Source organism: Arachis hypogaea, chromosome 2 (assembly GCF_003086295.3).
Source record: "Arachis hypogaea cultivar Tifrunner chromosome 2, arahy.Tifrunner.gnm2.J5K5, whole genome shotgun sequence".
NCBI lineage: Eukaryota > Viridiplantae > Streptophyta > Magnoliopsida > Fabales > Fabaceae > Arachis > Arachis hypogaea.
Genome location: NC_092037.1, coordinates 65,761,183 through 65,786,367, shown reverse-complemented (window position 1 = coordinate 65,786,367; position 25,185 = coordinate 65,761,183). Strand labels below are relative to the sequence as shown.

The 25,185-nt window shown below is 42.1% G+C and overlaps 1 non-coding gene across 1 annotated transcript; it reads right to left on the bottom strand.

The window, feature by feature from the left end:
- Positions 1-6,917: 6,917 nt before the first annotated feature.
- On the bottom strand, positions 6,918-7,025 carry LOC112764328 (small nucleolar RNA R71). The gene has a single exon (XR_003183112.1). It is a non-coding gene; the product is annotated as a small nucleolar RNA R71 (small nucleolar RNA).
- Positions 7,026-25,185: the final 18,160 nt, after the last annotated feature.

Below are 25,185 nucleotides of genomic sequence, written 5' to 3'. Positions count from 1 at the left end.
TCCGCTTTAATGGGAGCATTGGCCGAGAAGTGTGATGATCCGGGCCCTTGTATGGTCACTTGCACCGTCAATGGAGTTCAATTTATAGATTGTATGTGCGACCTCGGAGCATGTGTTAGCATCATGCCACTCTCTGTCTACCGGATATTGAAGTTGCCACCACTAAAAAGGTCGACGGCAAGATTTGTCCTAGCGGATAAAAGCATAATAATCATGACGGGTGTTGCGGAAGACGTATTGGTGAATATCAAAGGGTTGGTGTTTCCAATTGACTTCTATGTCCTTGAAATGCCATCAAGCGAAACCGAGAGAGCATCATCTATTCTACTCGGAAGACCATTCTTGAGAACTTCTAGATTTAAGCTAGATGCCTACTCGGGAACCTATTCATTTGAAATAGATGGGAGAGTCGTAAGTTTCAGCCTAGAGGAAGCAATGAAGCATCCGCCGGAGAATCACTCTCTATTCCGGTGTGACCCAATTGACAACATGGTTGCCGAAGTGCACCTTGCAAGGTTAGATGAGAAGTACATGATTAAAGAAGCAAATGAAGATCCAAGCAAATTAAACACCACACACCATACAAACCATCTGGAAACTCAAACTTCAAAGAATGACAAAAAGATGGAATCGAAGCCACTACCACCCCATTTAAAGTACTCGTATCTTGATGAGGCCCAAGAGCTCCCCGTGATAATTGCAAAAGAGTTAACCCCTCAACAAGAAGAGAAATTGCTAGATGTATTAAGGAAAAATAAAAGAGCAATCGGGTGGAATTTGGCGGATCTAGTGGGAATAAGCCCCCAAGTATGCGAGCATCGCATATTTCTTGAAGAAGGAGCAAAACCGGTCCGACAACCTCAAAGGAGACTTAATCCAACCATTATTGAGGTTGTGAAAAAAGAAGTCACTAAGCTACTTGAAGCGGACATCATCTATCCCATCTCGGATAGCGAGTGGGTAAGCCCGGTCTAAGTGGTGCCAAAGAAATCCGGGGTGATTACAATCAAAAATGAAAGCGGTGAACTTATAGCGACAAGAGTGCAAAATTCTTGGAGAGTATGCATAGACTACCGAAGGTTGAATGCAGCCACAAGGAAAGATCACTTCCCACTACCGTTTATTGATCAAATGCTTGATCGACTAGCCGGTAAATCATATTATTGCTTTCTTGATGGTTATTCCGGATACATCCAAATTCACATTGCTTTAGAGGACCAAGAAAAAACCACATTTACTTGCCCCTTTGGAACGTACGCTTACAAGCGTATGCCATTTGGCTTATGCAATGCACCGGCAACGTTTCAAAGATGCATGATGAGCTTATTTGCGGACTTTCTAGAACAATGTATGGAAGTTTTTATGGATGACTTTAGTGTGTACGGTGAATCATTTGATCATTGCTTAGGTAACCTTGAAAAAGTCTTAGAAAGATGCACCAAAACAAACCTTGTTTTAAATTTTGAAAAATGTCATTTCATGGTCAAACAAGGCATTGTTTTGGGACACATAGTCTCAAAAGAAGGCATCTCCGTAGATCCGGCAAAAATAAATGTCATATCTAGTTTACCTTACCCCTCCTCCGAGAGGGAAGTCCGCTCTTTTCTTGGACATGCAGGATTCTACCGGAGATTCATCAAAGACTTTAGCAAGATAGCCTTACCTCTCTCTCGACTACTACAAAAGGACACTGAATTTGAGCTAAGCAAGGAATGTATGGAAGCATATGACAAACTTAAAGTAGCATTGACACAAGCCCCTATTGTGCGAGGACCGAATCGGACTCAACCATTTGAAATCATGTGCGATGCCTCAAATTATGCGATAGGAGCCGCGTTAGCACAACACGAAGGTAAGATTCCCTACGTCATAGCTTATGCTTCCAAAACACTAGACGGGGCCCAATCCAACTACACTACAACCGAAAAGGAACTCCTAGCCATTGTTTTTGCTTTGGACAAGTTCCGAGCCTATCTTCTTGGTTCCAAGGTTGTAGTGTACTCGGATCACGCGGCACTAAAGTACTTGTTGACCAAAAAGGAATCAAAACCGAGATTAATTCGTTGGGTGCTTTTGTTACAAGAATTTGACTTGGAGATCAAAGATAGGAGTGGTTCCCAAAACTTAGTGGCGGACCATCTAAGTCGCCTCGAACACACAATAGGCGACACCACTCCTATCAATGACTCCTTTCCTTTAGATGGTTTGCACGCAATCTCGGAAGTAGTTCCTTGGTATGCCCCAATAGCAAACTACTTGGTTTCACGCATCCTCCCTCCCAACCTCAGCAAACACCAAAAGGATAAGCTGAAAAGCGAATCCAAATACTATGTTTGGGACGATCCTTATTTGTGGAGGTGTGGAGCGGACCAAATAGTGCGACGGTGCATACCTCAAACCAAATTCCAAGCAATCTTGGACGCTTGCCATGCTTCCGAAGGAGGTGGCCGCTATGGCTCCCAAAGAACGGCAAGAAAGGTCCTTGATTGCGGATTTTGGTGGCCAACACTTCTCAAAGATTCTTCTCTCTATTGCAAATCTTGCCCCCAATGCATTCCATTTGGAAATACTTCTAAGAAGGACGAAATCCCCCAACAAAACATGCTTTTTTGTGAAATCTTTGATGTATGGGGAATCGACTTCATGGGACCATTTCCAAATTCCAATGGCTTTCTCTACATCTTGTTAGCCGTCGATTATGTGTCAAAATGGGTGGAGGCAATCCCCACCCTAACGGATGATGCTCATGTTGTTTATTCTTTTGTGAGGAACAATATCATTTGCCGCTTTGGCTCTCCAAGAGCAATCATAAGTGACCAAGGATCCCACTTTTGCAACAAAAAAATGGATGGCCTCATGAGAAAGTATGGCATCATACACAAAGTTGCCACGGCCTACCACCCTCAGACAAACGGCCAAGCGGAGGTTTCTAACCGGGAAATCGTACATGTGTTAGAAAGGGTTGTGAAGCCGAATCGGAAGGATTGGAGCACCAAACTCTCCGATGCACTATGGGCATTGATGAGCGGATAATTCATACGCGTTTTGGCATTGTTTTTAGTATGTTTTTAGTATGATTTAGTTAGTTTTTAGTATATTTTTATTAGTTTAGTTAAAATTCACTTTTCTGGACTTTACTATGAGTTTGTGTGTTTTTCTGTGATTTCAGGTATTTTCTGGCTGAAATTGAGGGACCTGAGCAAAAATCTGATTCAGAGACCAAAAAGGACTGCAGATGCTGTTGGATTCTGACCTCCCTGCACTCGAAGTGGATTTTATGGAGCTACAGAAGCCCAATTGGCGCGCTCTCAACGGCGTTGAAAAGTATACATCCTGGGCTTTCCAGCAATATATAATAGTCCATACTTTGCCCAAGATTTGATGGCCCAAACCGGCGTTCAAAGTCACCCTCAGGATTTCCAGCGTTAAACGCCGGAACTGGCACCAAAATGGGAGTTAAACGCCCAAACTGGCACTAAAGCTGGCGTTTAACTCCAAGAAGAGTCTCTACACGAAAATGCTTCATTACTCAGCCCAAGCACACACCAAGTGGGCCCGGAAGTGGATTTTTATGTCATTTACTCATTTTTGTAAACCTTAGGCTACTAGTTTTCTATAAGTAGGACCTTTTACTATTGTATTTTCATCTTTGGACATCTAGTTCTTAGATCATGATAGAGACTTTGGTAGCTATCTTCATTTTTATGCTATCTTAGATCACTGGGAGGCTGGCCTCACGGCCATGCCTAGACCTTGTTCTTATGTATTTTCAACGGTGGAGTTTCTACACACCATAGATTAAGGTGTGGAGCTCTGCTGTACCTCGAGTATTAATGCAATTACTATTGTTCTTCCATTCAATTCCGCTTGTTCTTGTTCTAAGATATCACTTGTTCTTCAACTTGATGAATGTGATGATCCGTGACACTCATCATCATTCTCACCTATGAACGTGTGACTGACAACCACCTCCGTTCTACCTTCGATTGGGTGAATATCTCTTGGATTCCTGATTGCACGATGCATGGTTGATCGCCTGACAACCGAGTGCTCGCCTGACAACCGAGCCAACCATTCCGTGAGATTAGAGTCTTCGTGGTATAGGCTAGAACTGATGGCGGCATTCAAGAGAATCCGGAAGGTCTAACCTTGTCTGTGGTATTCTGAGTAGGATTCAATGATTGAATGACTGTGACGTGCTTCAAACTCCTAGCAGGTGGGGCGTTAGTGACAGACGCAAACGAATCGCTGGATTCTATTCCGGCCTGACCGAGAACCGACAGATGATTAGCCATGCTGTGACAGAGCATAGGAACATTTTCACTGAGAGGATGGGAGGTAGCCACTGACAACGGTGAAACCCTACATAAGCTTGCCATGGAAAGGAGTAAGAAGGATTGGATGAAGACAGTAGGAAAGCAGAGAGACGGAAGGGAAGGCATCTTCATGCGCTTATCTGAAGTTCCTACCAATGAATTACATAAGTACCTCTATCTTTATCTTTATGTTTTTATGCGTTCATCACCATATCCATTTGAGTTTGCCTGACTAATATTTACAAGATGACCATAGCTTGCTTCATACTAACAATCTCCGTGAGATCGACCCTTACTCGCGTAAGGTTTATTACTTGGACGACCCAGTGCACTTGCTGGTTAGTTGTGCGAAGTTGTGTAATGCCATGGTATTGAACACCAAGTTTTTGGGGTTAATGACCGGGGATTATGAGAGTTGTGAAAAGTATTGTTCACAATTTCGCGCACCAAGTTTTTGGTGCCGTTGCCGGGGATTGTTGAGTTTGGACAACTGACGGTTCATCTTGTTGCTTAGATTAGGTATTTTTTTTTCGGAATTCTTGAAGATGAATTCTAGAGTTTCATGATGATTTGTTGAAGTCTGGCTGGCTGTGAAGCCATGTCTAATTTCATTGGACCGAGGTTTCAACTTATCATCACAAAAGTTTGTTGATTTCTATCAATCTTGCTTTTGGAGCAGTGATCTGCTAAGGCTTGGCTGGCCATTGGCCATGTCTAGTGTTTTGGACCGAAGCTTTCCTTGAAAGCTTGGCTGGCTGTGAAGCCATGTCTAATTCCTGGACCGGAGTCTTAGACTAGCATTGCACTGATTCCTGGAATTCTCATTAAGAATTTTGATATCTTTTTCCACTTAATTTTCGAAAAACACAAAAAAATTAAAAAAAGTCATAAAATCCAAAAATTTCTTGTTTGAGTCTAGTGTCTCATCTTAAGTTTGGTGTCAATTGCATGCAGTCATTCATGTGTCTTAAGGATCTTCAAGTAATTCTTGATAATTTTCGTGCTCTGATCTTTGAATTCAATTGACTTGAGTGTTTTGTGTGTCTCATATGCATTTTCATTTTGTAAGTGTCAGTAGTGTACAAACTGCTAAGTTTGGTGTCTTGCATGCATTGTTATTTAATTCTTGTTGCATTTTGATTTGTTCTTATTATTAAAAATCCAAAAATATTTTTAATTTGTGTCTTCTCAAGTCAATGATACAGAGAATTGAAGATTCAGAACATACAGCAGAGGAATTATACAGAAAAAGCTGGGCGTTCAAAACGCCCAGTGAAGAAGGACAGACTGGCGTTTAAACGCCAGCCAGGGTACCTGGTTGGGCGTTTAACGCCCAAAAGGGTATAGTTTTGGGCGTTAAACGCCAGAATGTGCACCATTCTGGGCGTTTAACGCCAGGATGGCACAAGGGGGAAGATTCTGTTTTTCAAAATGTTTTCAAATCATATGTTTTCAAAATCAATTTCAATCATATGTTTTCAAAATCAATTTCTTTCCTTTTTCAAAGATACTTACTATCAATTAATGATTTGATTCAATAATTCAAGTATGTTGCCTTTTCTGTTGAGAAAGGTTTAATGTTTGAATCATATCTTTTCTTGTTAGGCAAGTTATTAATTTTCAAAATCAAATCTTTTTAAAATGTTTTTCAAAATCATATTTTCTCAATCACATTCTTTTTTTTTAAAACCAATCATATCTTCTTAACCACATCTTTTTCAAAATAGTTTTCAATCAAATCTCTCTGATTTCTAATTTCAAAATCTTTTTCAAAAATCACTTGATTTCTTTTCCACTTTCATTTTCGAAAATTAATTAGTGTTTTTCAAAATGTTTTTAAAACCTTTTACTTAATTTTCGAAAATTACTTCCCTTCTTCTCACATCCTTCTATTTATGGACTAACACTATTCCTTAATGCAAAATTCGAACTCCATCTTCTTTGATAAGTTCGAATTTTCTACTTCTGTCTTATAATTTTCTTTTCCTCTGACACCTAAAGGAATCTCTATACTGTGACATAGAGGATTCCACATTTTCTTGTTCCCTTCTCTTTCTTATGAGCAGGAGCAAAGACAAAGGCATTCTTGTTGAGGCTGATCCTAAACCTGAAAGGACCTTGAAGAGAAAGCTAAGAGAAGCCAAAGCACAACTCTCTTTAGAGGACCTGACCGAATTCTTCAAAGAAGAAGAACTCATGGCAGCCGAAAACAACAACAATGCCAACAATGCAAGGAAGGTGCTGGGTGACTTTACTGCACCTACTCCCGATTTCTATGGGAGAAGCATCTCTATCCCTGCCATTGGAGCAAACAACTTTGAGCTTAAGCCTCAATTAGTTTCTCTAATGCAACAGAATTGCAAGTTCCATGGACTTCCACTGGAAGATCCTCATCAGTTTTTGGCTGAGTTCTTGCAAATCTGTGACACTGTCAAGACTAATGGGGTTGACCCTGAGGTCTACAGACTTATGCTATTCCCTTTTGCTGTAAGAGACAGAGCTAGGACATGGTTGGACTCTCAACCTAAAGAAAGCCTGGACTCTTGGGAAAAGCTAGTCAATGCCTTCTTGGCAAAGTTCTTTCCACCTCAAAAATTGAGTAAGCTTAGAGTGGAAGTCCAAACCTTCAGACAGAAGGAAGGAGAATCCCTCTATGAAGCTTGGGAAAGATACAAACAATTAATCAGAAAGTATCCTTCTGATATGCTTTCTGAATGGAGCATCATAGGTATTTTCTATGATGGTCTCTCTGAACTATCCAAGATGTCCTTGGATAGCTCTGCTGGAGGCTCTCTTCATCTGAAGAAGACGCCTACTGAAGCTCAAGAACTGATTGAAATGGTTGCAAATAACCAATTCATGTACACTTCTGAAAGAAATCCTGTGAACAATGGGACTAGTCAGAAGAAAGGAGTTCTTGAGATTGACACTCTGAATGCCATATTGGCTCAGAACAAAATATTGACCCAACAAGTCAATATGATTTCTCAAAGTCTCTCTGGAATGCAAAATGCACCAAGCAGTACTAAGGAAGCTTCATCTAAGGAAGAAGCTTATGATCCTGAGAACCCTTCAATGGAAGAGGTGAATTACATGGGAGAACCCTATGGAAACACCTATAATCCTTCATGGAGGAATCATCCAAATCTTTCATGGAAGGATCAACAGAGACCTCAACAAGGTTTCAATAACAATAATGGTGGAAGAAACAGGTTTAGCAATAGCAAGCCTTTTCCATCATCTTCTCAGCAACAGACAGAGAGTTCTAAGCAGAATAACTCTGACTTAGCAACCATGGTCTCTGATCTGATCAAAACCACTCAAAGTTTCATGACTGAAACAAGATCCTCCATTAGAAATTTGGAGGCACAAGTGGGTCAGCTGAGCAAGAGAATTAATGAACTCTCTCCTAGTACTCTCCCAAGCAATACAGAAGAAAATCCAAAAGGAGAGTGCAAGGCCATCAACATGGCCGAATTTTGGGAGGAAGGAGAGGCAGTGAACGCCACTGAGGAAGACCCCAATGGATGTCCACTGGCCTCCAATGAGTTCCCCAATGAGGAACCATGGGAATCTGAGGCTCAAAATGAGACCATAGAGATTCTATTGGACTTACTTCTGCCATTCATGAGCTCTGATGAGTATTCTTCCTCTGAAGAGGATGAATATGTCACTGAGGAGCAAGTTGCTAAATACCTTGGAGCAATCATGAAGCTAAATGACAAGTTATTTGGAAATGAGACTTGGGAGGATGAACCTCCTTTGCTCACCAAGGAACTGGATAACTTGTCTAGGCAGAAACTGCCTCAAAAGAGACAGGATCCTGGGAAGTTTTCAATACCTTGTACCATAGGCACCATGACCTTCAAGAAGGCCTTGTGTGACTTAGGGTCAAGTGTAAACCTCATGCCTCTCTCTGTAATGGAGAAGTTAGGGATCTCTGAGGTGCAAGCTGCAAAAATCTCACTAGAGATGGCAGACAATTCAAGAAAACAAGCCCATGGACTTGTAGAGGATGTTCTGGTTAAAGTTGAAGACCATTACATCCCTACTGATTTCATAGTCCTAGAGACTGGGAAGTGCATGGATGAATCCATCATCCTTGGCAGACCCTTCCTAGCCACAGCAAGGGCTGTGATTGATGTTGATAGAGGAGAGTTGATCATTCAAGTGAATGAAGAATCCTTGGTGTTTAAGGCCCAAGGATATCCTTCTGTCATCATGGAGAGGAAGCATGAAGAGCTTCCCTCAAAACAGAGCCAAACAGAGCCCCCACAGTCAAACTCTAAGTTTGGTGTTGGGAGGCCACAACCAAACTCTAAGTTTGGTGTTGAACCCCCACATTCAAACTCTAAGTTTGGTGTTGGGAGGTTCCAACATGGCTCTGAGTATCTGTGAGGCTCCATGAGAGTCCTCTGTCAAGCTAATGACATTAAAGAAGCGCTTGTTGGGAGGCAACCCAATGTTTTATAATTAACTATTTTCTTTTGCTATTTTATGTCTTTTGTAGGTTGATGATCATGAGAAGTCACAAAATTAATGAAAAAAAGCAAAAACAGAATGAAAAACAGGAAGAAAAATAGCACACCCTGGAGGACGCACCCACTGGCGTTTAAACGCCAGTGAGGTTAGCTGTTGGGCGTTTAACGCCCAGTCTGGCACCATTCTGGGCGTTTAACGCCAGAAAGGGGCACCAGACTAGCGTTAAACGCCAGAAAAGGGCAAGAAGCTGGCGTTAAACGCCAGAAATGGGCACCAGCCCGGCGTTTAACGCCAGAATTGGCACAAAACGAGATTTTTCTTGCCTTTTGGTGCAAGGATGACTTTTCCTTGACACCTCAGGATCTGTGGACCCCACAGGATCCCCACCTACCCCACCACTCTCTCTCTTCTTCTTCTCCCATTCACCAATCACCTCAACACCTCTTCCCCAAAAACCCCTCACCTATCAAATCCCATCTTTCTCTTCACCACTCACATCCATCCTTCATAAAACCCCACCTACCTCACCATTCAAAATTCAAACCACTTTCCCACCCAAACCCACCCTCAAATGGCCGAACCCTCCCTTCCCCCTCTCCTATATAAACCCTCCTTCACTCCTTCATTTTCACACAACATACACACCACTTCTCCCTTTCTTGGCCGAACACAAAGCCATTCCCCTCTTCCTCATTTCTTCTTCTCCTACTCTCTTCTTTCTTCTTTTGCTCGAGGACGAGCAAACATTTTAAGTTTGGTGTGGTAAAAGCATTGCTTTTTGTTTTTCCATAACCATTTATGGCATCCAAGGCCGGAGAAACCTCTAGAAAGAGGAAAGGGAAGGCAAACGCTTCCACCTCCGAGTCATGGGAGATGGATAGATTCATCTCAAGGGTGCATCAAGACCACTTCTATGAAGTTGTGGCCTTGAAGAAGGTGATCCCCGAGGTCCCTTTTTCACTCAAAAAGGGTGAATATCCGGAGATCCGACATGAGATCCGAAGAAGAGGTTGGGAAGTTCTTACCAATCCCATTCAACAAGTCGAAATCTTGATGGTTCAAGAGTTCTATGCCAATGCATGGATCACCAAGAACCATGACCAAAGTGTGAACCCGAATCCAAAGAACTATCTTACTATGGTTCGGGGGAAATACTTGGATTTTAGTCCGGAAAGTGTAAGGTTGGCATTCAATTTGCCCATGATGCAAGGAGATGAACATCCTTTCACTAGAAGGGTCAACTTTGATCAAAGGTTGGACCAAGTCCTCACAGTCATATGTGAAGAGGGCGCCCAATGGAAGAGAGATTCAAGAGGGAAGCCGGTTCAATTGAGAAGGCATGACCTCAAACCCGTGGCTAGAGGATGGTTGGAGTTTATTCAACGCTCAATCATTCCCACTAGCAACCGGTCCGAAGTTACCATAGACCGGGCTATCATGATCCATAGCATCATGATTGGAGAAGAAATAGAAGTTCATGAGGTTATAGCCCAAGAACTCTATAAGGTGGCGGACAAGTCCTCTACCTTGGCAAGGTTAGCTTTCCCTCATCTCATTTGTCACCTCTGTTATTCAGTTGGAGTTGACATAGAGGGAGACATCCCCATTGATGAGGACAAGCCCATCACTAAGAAGAGGATGGAGCACACAAGAGACCCCACTCATCATGAGATCCCTGAGATTCCTCAAGGGATGCACTTTCCTCCACAAAACTATTGGGAGCAACTAAACACCTCCCTAGGAGAATTGAGTTCCAACATGGGACAACTAAGGGTGGAGCACCAAGAACACTCCATCATCCTCCATGAAATTAGAGAAGATCAAAGAATCATGAGGGAGGAGCAACAAAGACAAGGAAGAGAAATTGAGGAGCTCAAACACTCCATAGGATCTTCAAGAGGAAGAAAGAGCCGCCATCACTAAGGTGGACCCGTTCTTTGATTTCCTTATTCTTTATTCTTCTGTTTTTCGAATTTTATGCTTATGTTTATCTATGTTTGTGTCTTGTGATCATTAGTGTCTTAGTGTCTATGCCTTAAAGTTATGAATGTCCTATGAATCCATCACCTTTCTTGAATAAAAACGTGCTTAATTTGAAAAAGAGAAGAATTGCATGAATTTTGAATTTTATAACAGTTTGATTATTTTGATGTGGTGGCATTACTTTTGTCTTCTGAATGTATGCTTAAACAGTGCATATGTATCTTGAATTTGTGGTTCATGAATGTTGGCTCTTGAAAGAATGATGAAAAAGGAGACATGTTACTGAGGATCTGAAAAATCATAAAAATGATTCTTGAAGCAAGAAAAAGCAATGAAAAAAAAATTTCGAAAAAAAAATAGAGAAAAGGGGAGAAAAAGAAAGAAAAAGAAATAAAGTTGTGATCCAAGGCAAAAAGAGTGTGCTTAAGAACCCTGGACACCTCTAATTGGGGACTTTAGCAAAGCTGAGTCACAATCTGAAAAGGTTCACCCAATTATGTGTCTGTGGCATGTATGTATCCGGTGGTAATACTGGAAGACAGAGTGCTTTGGGCCACAGCCAAGACTCAATAAGTAGCTATGTTCAAGAACCATCATACTCTACTAGGAGAATCAATAACACTATCTGGATTCTAAGTTCCTAAAGAAGCCAATCATTCTGAATTTCAAAGGATAGAGTGAGATGCCAAAACTGTTCAGAGGCAAAAAGCTAAAAGCCCCGCTCATCTAATTAATACTGATCTTCATAGATGTTTTTGGAATTCATTGCATATTCTCTTCTTTTATCTTATTTGATTTTCAGTTGCTTGAGGACAAGCAACAATTTAAGTTTGGTGTTGTGATGAGCGGATAATTCATACGCTTTTTGGCATTGTTTTTAGTATGTTTTTAGTATGATTTAGTTAGTTTTTAGTATATTTTTATTAGTTTTTAGTTAAAATTCACTTTTCTGGACTTTACTATGAGTTTGTGTGTTTTTCTGTGATTTCAGATATTTTCTGGCTGAAATTGAGGGACCTGAGCAAAAATCTGATTCAGAGACCAAAAAGGACTGCAGATGCTGTTAGATTCTGACCTCCCTGCACTCGAAGTGGATTTTCTGGAGCTACAGAAGCCCAATTGGCGCGCTCTGAACGGCGTTGGAAAGTAGACATCCTGGGCTTTCCAGCAATATATGATAGTCCATACTTTGCCCAAGATTTAATGGCCCAAACCGGCGTTCAAAGTCACCCTCAGGATTTCCAGCGTTAAACGCCGGAACTGGCACCAAAATGGGAGTTAAACGCCCAAACTGGCACTAAAGCTGGCGTTTAACTCCAAGAAGAGTCTCTACACAAAAATGCTTCATTACTCAGCCCAAGCACACACCAAGTGGGCCCGGAAGTGGATTTTTATGTCATTTACTCATTTTTGTAAACCTTAGGCTACTAGTTTTCTATAAGTAGGACCTTTTACTATTGTATTTTCATCTTTGGACATCTAGTTCTTAGATCATGATAGAGACTTTGGTAGCTATCTTCATTTTTATGCTATCTTAGATCACTGGGAGGCTGGCCTCACGGCCATGCCTAGACCTTGTTCTTATGTATTTTCAACGGTGGAGTTTCTACACACCATAGATTAAGGTGTGGAGCTCTGCTGTACCTCGAGTATTAATGCAATTACTATTGTTCTTCCATTCAATTCCGCTTGTTCTTGTTCTAAGATATCACTTGTTCTTCAACTTGATGAATGTGATGATCCGTGACACTCATCATCATTCTCACCTATGAACGTGTGACTGACAACCACCTCCGTTCTACCTTCGATTGGGTGAATATCTCTTGGATTCCTGATTGCACGATGCATGGTTGATCGCCTGACAACCGAGTGCTCGCCTGACAACCGAGTGATCGCCTGACAACCGAGTGATCGCCTGACAACCGAGTGCTCGCCTGACAACCGGGCTAACCATTCCGTGAGATCAGAGTCTTCGTGGTATAGGCTAGAACTGATGGCGGCATTCAAGAGAATCCGGAAGGTCTAACCTTGTCTGTGGTATTCTGAGTAGGATTCAATGATTGAATGACTGTGACGTGCTTCAAACTCCTAGCAGGCGGGGCGTTAGTGACAGATGCAAAAGAATCGCTGGATTCTATTCCGGCCTGACCGAGAACCGACAGATGATTAGCCATGCTGTGACAGAGCATAGGAACATTTTCACTGAGAGGATGGGAGGTAGCCACTGACAACGGTGAAACCCTACATAAGCTTGCCATGGAAACGAGTAAGAAGGATTGGATGAAGACAGTAGGAAAGCAGAGAGACGGAAGGGAAGGCATCTTCATGCGCTTATCTGAAGTTCCTACCAATGAATTACATAAGTACCTCTATCTTTATCTTTATGTTTTTATGCGTTCATCACCATATCCATTTGAGTTTGCCTGACTAAGATTTACAAGATGACCATAGCTTGCTTCATACTAACAATCTCCGTGAGATCGACCCTTACTCGCGTAAGGTTTATTACTTGGACGACCCAGTGCACTTGCTGGTTAGTTGTGCGAAGTTGTGTAATGCCATGGTATTGAACACCAAGTTTTTGGGGTTCATGACCGGGGATTATGAGAGTTGTGAAAAGTATTGTTCACAATTTCGCGCACCAGGCATATCGAACGGCTTACAAAACACCCATTGGCATGAGCCCCTTTAGGCTTGTGTATGGTAAAGCATGCCACTTACCAGTAGAAATCGAACACAAAGCTTATTGGGCAATAAAGGAATGTAATATGAGCTTGGGTGGAGCCGGAGTAGAGAGAAAGCTTCAATTAGCAGAATTGGAATGCTTAAGATTAGAAGCTTATGACAATTCTTGACTTTACAAGGAAAAGATGAAAGCCATCCATGACAAGAACATTAGGAGAAGGGAATTCCGACCCGGTGACCTAGTCCTTCTTTACAACTCAAGATTGAGATTACTACCCGGAAAGCTTAGATCAAGGTGGGATGGACCCTACCAAGTGGAGAAAGTAGAACCCTTTGGGGTCTACCACTTGTGCCACCCATCAAGTCTGGAGATTTTCAAGGTAAATGGGCACCGTCTCAAATTGTACCATGGTGAGCAAAGAAGGAACTCCAAGGAATTTGAAGTATTCCTCTTGAGGGATGCCTCTCTTGAACAAGAACTTTGAGCTAGTGGAAGTCCAACTTAAGGACGGTAAACAAAAGTGCTAGGTGGGAGACACCCCACCATGGTAAAATCTTCTTTTGTACATAACCATTGCATCATTTCTTGATTGACACTTGCTTAACGCTTGAATTAATGATGGATACCTAGGTAATAGAGTAGTTGTAGTTAGATTTCAATGCTAATTTTGTTTCATTTGTTGAGTTCATTTGGCAGTGTCAAGTTAAAACATCTTTCTATAGGGCTTAGGTGGCTGCTTAGAGGATTGGAATGTTATAAGTGGTGCATAACATGCACAATTTTGGAAAAGGCACCCTTCTGCGCGTGCGCGCACCTGGCGCGCGCGCGTCCCTGCAAAATTTGTCGACTGTCCGCGCGGACGCGCACCGTGCGCGGACGCGTGGATCGACAAAAGCGACACTCCATACATTTTCCAGAGACTTGAGCCCACCTTGCGCCAGCCCCATGCTTGAGGCACAGGCCAACCACGCGTGCGCGCACATGGCGCGTACGCACGCTTTCACATATCTGCAAATCGACGCGCTAGCGCACCGTGTGCACGCGCGCCAATTACCCTTGTGCACTCCTGGCACATATTCCAGAGAGTTAGGCCACTCTCCGGCCTGCACTAAGCCACCAGCCCACCACCTCTGCCGCGTGCGCGCACCTGGCGCGCACGCGTCCATACGCTTGCAACACAATGTGCGCGCACGCGCCCATGGCGCGCATGCATCCCTCGTCCTGTACCCTCCGCTAGGCCACTTCACAGAGAGTTAGGCCCACCCCAGGCCCATCCCATGCCTGTGGCATAACCACTTTGCCGCGCACGCGCACTGTGCGCGCGCGCGCCAATAACCCTGCAGCCAACTTCTGGTACTTCGTCCAGAGAGTTGTGCCAACTCTAAGCCATCCTTGTGCTACCAGCACGAACCCATGGACGCGTTTGCGCAGCATGCGCACGCGCGCCCCTGATCCACCTCGCTTCCTTGCGCGAGCGCGCACCATGCGCGCACGCGTGGGTGCTCGACGCCAATTTCATAAGAACACACTTACCCCCCCTTCATTCTTTTTCCACTTTTCTTCTTCTCACCCCTTCCACTACCCCTCTCCCTCTTACACACTCCTATCTTTGCCACTAAGTTTTGGGAACCACTCCTATCTTTGATCTCCAAGTCAAATTCTTGTAACAAAAGCACCCAACGAATTAATCTCGATTTTGATTCCTTTTTGGTCAACAAGTACTTTAGTGCCGCGTGATCCGAGTACACTACAACCTTGGAACCAAGAAGATAGGCTCGGAACTTGTCCAAAGCAAAAACAATGGCTAGGAGTTCCTTTTCGGTTGTAGTGTAGTTGGATTGGGCCCCGTCTAGTGTTTTGGAAGCATAAGCTATGACGTAGGGAATCTTACCTTCGCGTTGTGCTAACGCGGCTCCTATCGCATAATTTGAGGCATCGCACATGATTTCAAATGGTTGAGTCCAATTCGGTCCTCGCACAATAGGGGCTTGTGTCAATGCTACTTTAAGTTTGTCATATGCTTCCACACATTCCTTGCTTAGCTCAAATTCAGTGTCCTTTTGTAGTAGTCGAGAGAGAGGTAAGGCTATCTTGCTAAAGTCTTTGATGAATCTCCGGTAGAATCTTGTATGTCCAAGAAAAGAGCGGACTTCCCTCTCAGAGGAGGGGTAAGGTAAACTAGATATGACATTTATTTTTGCCGGATCTACGGAGATGCCTTCTTTTGAGACTATGTGTCCCAAAACAATGCCTTGTTTGACTATGAAATGACATTTTTCAAAATTTAAAACAAGGTTTGTTTTAGTGCATCTTTCTAAGACTTTTTCAAGGTTACCTAAGCAATGATCAAATGAATCACCGTACACACTAAAGTCATCCATAAAAACTTCCATACATTGTTCTAGAAAGTTCACAAATAAGCTCATCATGCATCTTTGAAACGTTGCCGGTGCATTGCATAGGCCAAATGGCATACGCTTGTAAGCGTACGTTCCAAAGGGGCAAGTAAATGTGGTTTTTTCTTGGTCCTCTAGAGCATTGTGAATTTGGAAGTATCCGGAATAACCATCAAGAAAGCAATAATATGATTTACCGGCTAGTCGATCAAGCATTTGATCAATAAACGGTAGTGGGAAGTGATCTTTCCTTGTGGCTGCATTCAACCTTCGGTAGTCTATGCATACTCTCCAAGAATTTTGCACTCTTGTCGCTATAAGTTCACCGCTTTCATTTTTGATTGTAGTCACCCCGGATTTCTTTGGCACCACTTGGACCGGGCTTACCCACTCGCTCTCCGAGATGGGATAGATGATGTCCGCTTCAAGTAGCTTAGTGACTTCTTTTTTCACAACCTCAAGAATGGTTGGATTAAGTCTCCTTTGAGGTTGTCGGACCGGTTTTGCTCCTTCATCAAGAAATATGCGATGCTCGCATACTTGGGGGCTTATTCCCACTAGATCCGCCAAATTCCACCCGATTGCTCTTTTATTTTTCCTCAATACATCTAGCAATTTCTCTTCTTGTTGAGGGGTTAACTCTTTTGCAATTATCACGGGGAGCTCTTGGGCCTCATCAAGATACGAGTACTTTAAATGGGGTGGTAGTGGCTTCAATTCCATCTTTTTGTCATTCTTTGAAGTTTGAGTTTCCGGATGGTTTGTATGGTGTGTGGTGTTTAATTGCTTGGATCTTCATTTGCTTCTTTAATCATGTACTTCTCATCTAACCTTGCAAGGTGCACTTCGGCAACCATGTTGTCAATTGGGTCACACCGGAATAGAGAGTGATTCTCCGGCGGATGCTTCATTGCTTCCTCTAGGCTGAAACTTATGACTCTCCCATCTATTTCAAATGAATAGGTTCCCGAGTAGGCATCTAGCTTAAATCTAGAAGTTCTCAAGAATGGTCTTTCGAGTAGGATAGATGATGCTCTCTCAGTTTCGCTTGATGGCATTTCAAGGACATAGAAGTCAATTGGAAACACCAACCCTTTGATATTCACCAATACGTCTTCCGCAACACCCGTCACGGTTATTATGCTTTTATCCGCTAGGACAAATCTTGCCGTCGACCTTTTTAGTGGTGGCAACTTCAATATCCGGTAGACGGAGAGTGGCATGATGCTAACACATGCTCCGAGGTCACACATACAATCTATAAATTGAACTCTATTGATGGTGCAAGTGACCATACAAGGGCCCGGATCATCACACTTCTCGGGCAATGCTCCCATTAAAGCGAAAATAGAACTCCCCAATGTGATGGTTTCCAATTCAAGAATTCTATCCTTGTTCATGCATAGATCTTTGAGGAATTTTGCATATCTAGGAACTTGATGGATAGCATCAAAGAGGGGGATGGTTACCTCAACTTTCTTGAACATTTCTACCATTTTGGGGTCGAGTTCTATGCGCTTTCTAGCTTTCTTTGCAAGTGATGGGAATGGGAGTGGTTGAGCAATTTCTTCTTCCAAGGTTCTCTTGGCCTTGGGGGTCTCCTTTGTTGGTTGAGCTTCATCCTCAATTATAGCTTGTGGTGTCTCCTCTTCCTCTACCTCTTCTATATCTATTAAGGAGGATTATTGGCCACTATATAGAGAATTCATCTTACTTACCACCCGGTTGGACCAATAATGATAATCAACTTGAAGACGGGTGTGAAGATAAGATATGGGATCCTGGTTCGCTATGTGAAGATCAACTATGGGACCTCATATCTTGGGTATAACTTTGCCCAAGCTTGATGAAAATGGTTGGAAATTCTGTCAACCAATTGAGGAGCAAGGATCCTTGGAGATTCAAGGATGAGTACAAACATAAGCCACCATGACAATAAGCACCTCAAAATGTCCAACTTAAGGACTTAAACTAAAAGTGCTAGGTGGGAGACACCCCACCATGGTAAACTCTTTCCACTCTCTTTTAAATTTGCTTAATAAGTGATTTGAGTTACCATTGTAGGTAGATGTTTCACATAAATTTGTGTATACAACTTAATTGTTAGCTTAGTCACATGTATGTTGTGTTTAGTAGTAGATGAATAATATCAAATTGCATTTTTGTGAATTGTATGATGGTTGATTGAATAAAGAGTTGTGAACAGTATGGGGAGCACCCAGCACATTTTTTCTGAAAAAAAGGGGGTGGACGCGCGCACACAATGTACGCGCACGCGTCCCTGTGCGGATGCATCATCACCCACGTACCCGAGAGTTGGGCCTCTCTTGGGCAAACATTGTGCCCTGAGCCCAACCTGACCCACGCTGACGCGCACTACGTGCGTGCGCGCCAATCATAAAAACAAGAACATGTACGTGGACGCGCACAAGCCGCGCCCGCGCCGATTTGCTGCTGTAAATTTTCAAGCCAAGCCCCAGAGAGTTGAGCCGGCCCTGGGCCAACCTTAAGCCCCTGGCCCAACTTGATTTGCGCGGACGCGCCCTCGCCGCGTGCGCGCCCATATGTCCAAAGTGGAACAGACGCGAGCGCACGCATCGCGCTAGAGCGCTTTATCACCAATTACCAATGCACACGGACGCGCGCTGTTCGCGCGCGCGCCCTTGCATGCTGCCTCCACTCTAGGCCTTCGTTCCGAGAGTTGTACGCACACGCGCCGTCGCCTAGTCTGCCAATCCGTGCTTGAGCACACGGTACGCTCACGCGTGGATCCCAAATCTTCCTCAATGTACGCAGACGCGCATGGTGCGCGCTCGCGTCGATTCAAAAATAGGATAACCCTAATGCACGAAGCGCACTGCGCAGTCGCGCACCCTCTCTTCTTTCCACCATTCCCATCTTCTTCCTCAACCTCCATAACCGCCGCAGCAGCAGCGACAGCCACCACCGCACGGCCAGCCTCTCTCCTTTCTCTCTCTCTCTTTCTCAACACCACCCATCCTCTTCTACAGCCGCAGCTCCATCTTCATCTACAGCTCCACCTTCAGTCCCTGAGCCTACTTATCTACTGGTCCATCGTCTATTCCGGTTTTTAGAGCGAGAGAGACTCCATGTCAAACGTCGCTTAGATCGGATGGACCAGGCGCTCATTTCTCTGGGTGCTGAGTTACCTCCGGTTCCCGACTCTCCGGCCTCCGATGAGCAGGATCATCAGGAGGAGGATGCGGAGGCACCGATTCAGCAGGATGCCCCAGCCACCACAGAGCCCACACAGACCCATGAGGAGCCGGTTCCACCGCCTCAGACAGATTCAGCACCTACCGTTGTCCCTTCTACTGATCCTCCAGTTTAGCATCGAGGACGATGCTTGGTCTTAAGTGTGGGGAGGGAACCGGTGAACATTTTGGACACTTTCTTAGTTACCTTATTTTGCATATCTGTTGTATATATTTTGATGCATTTCGAGTTTACTTTGGATACTTTACTGCTTATTTTGGATTTTAGATATTTTGATGCTTATGGATATTTTTTAGATGTTTTAGATGATAGATTCCATACTTTTAGTTGGATTTTTCCTTATACATTTTTGCATATCTTTCTTTTTAGTTTGTGGTTGTGAATAGAAATTGTACTTTGAATTGCAAACACTTAGTCACCCTTTTTGCATAAGAAATTGGTTTTAAGTAGAAAAGGAAAGGGTGAACTAAGAAAATTTTTGAATTTTTCAATCACAACAATGCTTAGTCAAATATTGAAATTTTTCCAAGAAATTTAATTATAGGGCATTAACCCAATTGATCGAAAGAAAATTTTTGGTGAAACTTGCTTGAATTCATACTTTGTGAAGCATGTATTGAGCCTAGAACACAAGCTTGTGAGATTTGAGCCTATTGATGTGGTTACATTTTATAACCACTTATTTTCTATTCTTGTGTGAAATTATTCTCTTTCTATGATTGTGATCCTTGATTTGCTTGATTCTATATGTCCATTTATTTCTTGTATTTATGCATTTGTATGATTGAGGCCATTATTTTATTAGCCTACTTACCCAAATAGCCAACCTTTTACTCCCCATTATTAGCCAATTTTGAGCCTATGATTAACCAACTTATTCTCATTTCAACACATTACAAGCCCAAGGCGGAAAACCAATGAAAATCCTTGTTTGGATCTTTGATTAGCCTAGCTAGTGAGAGTGTTTATTATTCAAAGTTGGTGAGGCTCGGGAACATTGGATGGGATAAAAAGGGTAGTACACTTTCATGTTTTAGAAATGGGAACATATTCATGTATTGATTAAATGTATAAGACCTTATGCATTGATGTTCTTATGTACAGTGAAAAGAAAAAGAAATAAGAGTGAAAATGAGAAAAACAAAAGAATAGAAAAAAAAAAAAGAAAAGAAAGAAAGAAAGAAGAAAAATAATAAAAAAGGGGACAAAATGCCCCAAAGTGAAGTTCAACAAAAAGGAATCAATGCATAAGTGTTATGAATTAAAGAATAGAATGCATGAGTATGTAAGAAAAAGTGAAGAATGGGTAGTTAGAATAGTTTGAATTTGTATAGGTCATTATATAGTTAGGTGGGGAAGTCTATGCTAATTAAAGATCCAAATCCTAGTCCACTTAACCATAAATGATCCTACCTTGACCCTAACCCCATTACAACCTAAATGAAAGACCTCATGATGGATGTATGCATGCATTGAATAAGTGTTGATTGCTAGAAGAGAATCAAATTTTGGAAAGCTTGAATAGAAGAGAATTAAGTGAATTAACCCATAAACACTTGAGTGAATAGAGCGGATACACATCCGGTGAGGGTTCAAAAGTTCAATTACATGTATTCACCCATATTATCTATATTCTTGCAAGTTTGAACTCTTTTTAATAATTCAATACAATTGTGGTTTGGACTTAGCTCCTATTGCCCTAACTATTGTGCTTACACATGTCTCTTGGGAATTGATATGTTTGAACTAAGCATTTGCATTTACTTTAGGTAGTTGCATTTAGATAGGACTCATATAGTTTAGTTGCATTCAATAAATGTCACACCCCTTATTTCCTTCCTATTCTAGCATGAGGACATGCTAAGGTCTAAGTGTGGGGAGGTTGATAAACCCCATTTTTAGGGTTTATCTTGTATTGAATTTAGAGTATTTTGATAACCTTTTATCACATTTAGCCTATGAATTAGCATGGTTTTGTTATCTCTCCCATATTTATGCTTAAGTGTAAAAACATGCTTTTTAAGCCTTATTTTGATGAATTCTAATTTCTCCTTGATTCCATAAGATGCCTTGATGTATTTGCTAGTAATTCCAGGATTGAAATAGGCTAGGCATGGATCAAAGGAGCAAGGAAGGAAGCATGCAAATGGAGGGAAGCACAAAAGACAAAAGAATTGATCCCAACCAAGTACGCGCACACGCACTAGGCGCTCGCGCGTACATTACAGAATCGACCAGGGACGCACACGCATACTGTGCGCGCACGCACCGGTGACAGCACATGACTTCATTAATGTAACACGTGCCTGGCGATTTGAGAGGGTTTCTGAACCCATTTTTTGGCGCCAATTGCTGATAGGAAGGAATAAAAGGATCAAGGATTGAAGGGGGAGGCAATTATTGAATCTAGGGAATCATATAGCATAAGGAGGATTAGTTTAGAGTTAGTTTTAGAGAGAGAAGCTCTCACTTCTCTCTAGAATTAGGATTAGGTTTAGGTTAATCTCTCTTCTTAGATCTAGGTTTAATTCATGCTTTGATTCACTTTTCATTTATCAATTCTTAATCTTCTCCTCTTCCTCTTTCTAGTTATGTGCTTTAATAATTGTAATCCTTCATTTTGTTTTGGATAGATTGTTGTTCCTTTGTTTCTTTCAATAATGCAATTTGAGGTAATTCATGATAATTGTGATTTCCTTGATTGTTGTTGTTAATTCCTTTCAATAATTGTTGTTAGATTCTATTCTTGTTGTTGATTTACTATGTTTTCCTTTTATGCCTTCCAAGTGTTTGATGAAATGCTTGGTTGGATTTTAGTGTAGGTTTTGTTCCTCTTGGCCTAGGTAGAGTAATTAGTGACTCTTGAGTTATCTAATTCCCTTGTTGATTGATAATTAGAAGTTGCTAATTGATTTGAATGCCTCTAAAGCTAGTCTTTCCTTTAGGAGTTGATTAGGACTTGAGGAATCAAAATGATTCATCCACTTGACTTCCCTCCATGGTTAGAGGTTAACTAAGTGGTAGCAATGAACAATTCTCATCACAATTGAGGAGGATAACTAGGATAGGACTTCTAATTTTCATACCTTGCCAAGAGCCTTTTATAGTTGTTAGTTTACTTTCTTGCCATTTATCTTTCATGCCTCTTATCAAAACCCCAAAACGACTCAAACCAATAACAAGACACTTTATTGTAATTCCTAGGGAGAACGACCCGAGGTCCAATACTTCAGTTTATAAATTTTAGGGGTTTGTACTAGTGACAAACAACTTTTTGTATGTGATGAACGGATAATTTGTACGCTTTTTGGCATTGTTTTTAGCATGTTTTTAGTATGATCTAGTTAGTTTTTAGTATATTTTATTAGTTTTTAGTTAAAATTCACTTTTCTGGACTTTACTATGAGTTTGTGTGTTTTTCTGTGATTTCAGGTATTTTCTGGCTGAAATTGAGGGACCTGAGCAAAAATCTGATTCAGAGACTGAAAAGGACTACAGATGCTGTTGGATTCTGACCTCCCTGCACTCTAAGTAGATTTTCTGGAGCTACAGAAGCCCAATTGGCGCGCTCTCAACGGCGTTGGAAAGTAGACATCCTGGGCTTTCCAGCAATATATGATAGTCCATACTTTGCCCAAGATTTGATGGCCCAAACCGGCGTTCAAAGTCATCCTCAGGAATTCCAGCGTTAAACGCCGGAACTGGCACCCAAATGGGAGTTAAACGCCCAAACTGGCATAAAAGCTGGCGTTTAACTCCAAGAAGAGTCTCTACACGAAAATGCTTCATTGCTCAGACCAAGCACACACCAAGTGGGCCCGGAAGTGGATTTTTATGTCTTTTACTCATCTCTGTACACCCTAGGCTACTAGTTCTCTATATATAGGACCTTTTACTATTGTATCTTCTGATCTTTCGAATCTTCGGATCTTCTGATCTTTGGACGTCTAGATCTGTTGATCATTGGGAGGCTGGCCTCACGGCCATGCCTAGACCTTGTTCTTATGTATTTTCAACGGTGGAGTTTCTACACACCATAGATTAAGGTGTGGAGCTCTGCTGTACCTCGAGTATTAATGCAATTACTATTGTTCTTCTATTCAATTCCGCTTGTTCTTGTTCTAAGATATCACTTGTTCTTCAACTTGATGAATGTGATGATCCGTGACACTCATCATCATTCTCACCTATGAACGTGTGACTGACAACCACCTCCGTTCTACCTTCGATTGAGTGAATATCTCTTGGATTCCTGATTGCACGATGCATGGTTGATCGCATGACAACCGAGTGCTCGTCTGACAAACGAGCCAACCATTCCGTGAGATCAGAGTCTTCGTGGTATAGGCCAGAACTGATGGCGGCATTCAAGAGAATCCGGAAGCTCTAACCTTGTCTGTGGTATTCTGAGTAGGATTCAAAGATTGAATGACTGTGACGTGCTTCAAACTCCTAGCAGGCGGGGCGTTAGTGACAGACGCAAAAGAATCGCTGGATTCTATTCCGGCCTGACCGAGAACCGACAGATGATTAGCCATGCTGTGACAGAGCATAGGAACATTTTCACTGAGAGGATGGGAGGTAGCCACTGACAACGGTGAAACCCTACATAAGCTTGCCATGGAAAGGAGTAAGAAGGATTGGATGAAGACAGTAGGAAAGCAGAGAGACGGAAGGGAAGGCATCTTCATGCGCTTATCTGAAGTTCCTACCAATGAATTACATAAGTACCTCTATCTTTATCTTTATGTTTTTATGCATTCATCACCACATCCATTTGAGTTTGCCTGACTAAGAGTTACAAGATGACCATAGCTTGCTTCATACTAACAATCTCCGTGGGATCGACCCTTACTCGCGTAAGGTTTATTACTTGGACGACCCAGTACACTTGCTGGTTAGTTGTGCGAAGTTGTGTAATGGCATGGTATTGAACACCAAGTTTTTGGGGTTCATGACCGGGGATTATGAGAGTTGTGAAAAGTATTGTTCACAATTTCGCGCATCAAGCTTTTGGCGCCGTTGCCGGAGATCGTTCAAGTTTTGAGCAAGCTTTTGGTCCGGTAACATCAGTGCCAAGATCCGGCAACAGCACCAAGTTTTTGGCGCCGTTGCCGGGGATTGTTCAGTCTGGACAACTGAAGGTTCATCTTGTTGCTTAGATTAGGTATTTTTTTTCGAAATTCTTGAAGATGAATTCTAGAGTTTCCTGATGATTTGTTGAAGTCTGGCTGGCTGAGAAGCCATGTCTAATCTCATTGGACCGAGGTTTCAACTTATCATCACAAAAGCTTGTTGATTTTTATCAATCTTGCTTTTGGAGCAGTGATCTGCTAAGGCTTGGCTGGCCTTTGGCCATGTCTAGTGTTTTGGACCGAAGCTTTCTTTGAAAGCTTGGCTGGCTGTGAAGCCATGTCTAATTCCTGGACCGGAGTCTTAGACTAGCATTGCACTGATTCCTGGAATTCTCATTAAGAATTTTGATATCTTTTTCCTTTTAATTTTCGAAAAACACAAAAAAATTTACAAAATCATAAAATCCAAAAATCTCTTGTTTGAGTCTAGTGTCTCATCTTAAGTTTGGTGTCAATTGCATGCATTCATTCATGTGTCTTAAGGATCTTCAAGTAATTCTTGATGATTTTCATGCTCTGATCTTTAAATTCTATTGACTTGAGTATTTTGAGTGTCTCATATGCATTTTCATTTTGTTAGTGTCAGTAGTATACAAACTGCTAAGTTTGGTGTCTTGCTTGCATTGTTATTTAATTCTTGTTGCATTTTGATTTGTTCTTATTATTAAAAATCCAAAAATATTTTTAATTTGTGTCTTCTCAAGTCAATGATACAGAGAATTGAAGATTCAGAACATACAGCAGAGGAATTACACAGAAAAAGCTGGGCGTTCAAAACGCCCAGTGAAGAAGGACAGACTGGCGTTTAAACGCCAGCCAGGGTACCTGGTTGGGCGTTTAACGCCCAAAAGGGTATAGTTTTGGGCGTTAAACGCCAGAATGTGCACCATTCTGGGCGTTTAACGCCAGGATGGCACCAGGGGGAAGATTTTATTTTTCAATGCAATTTT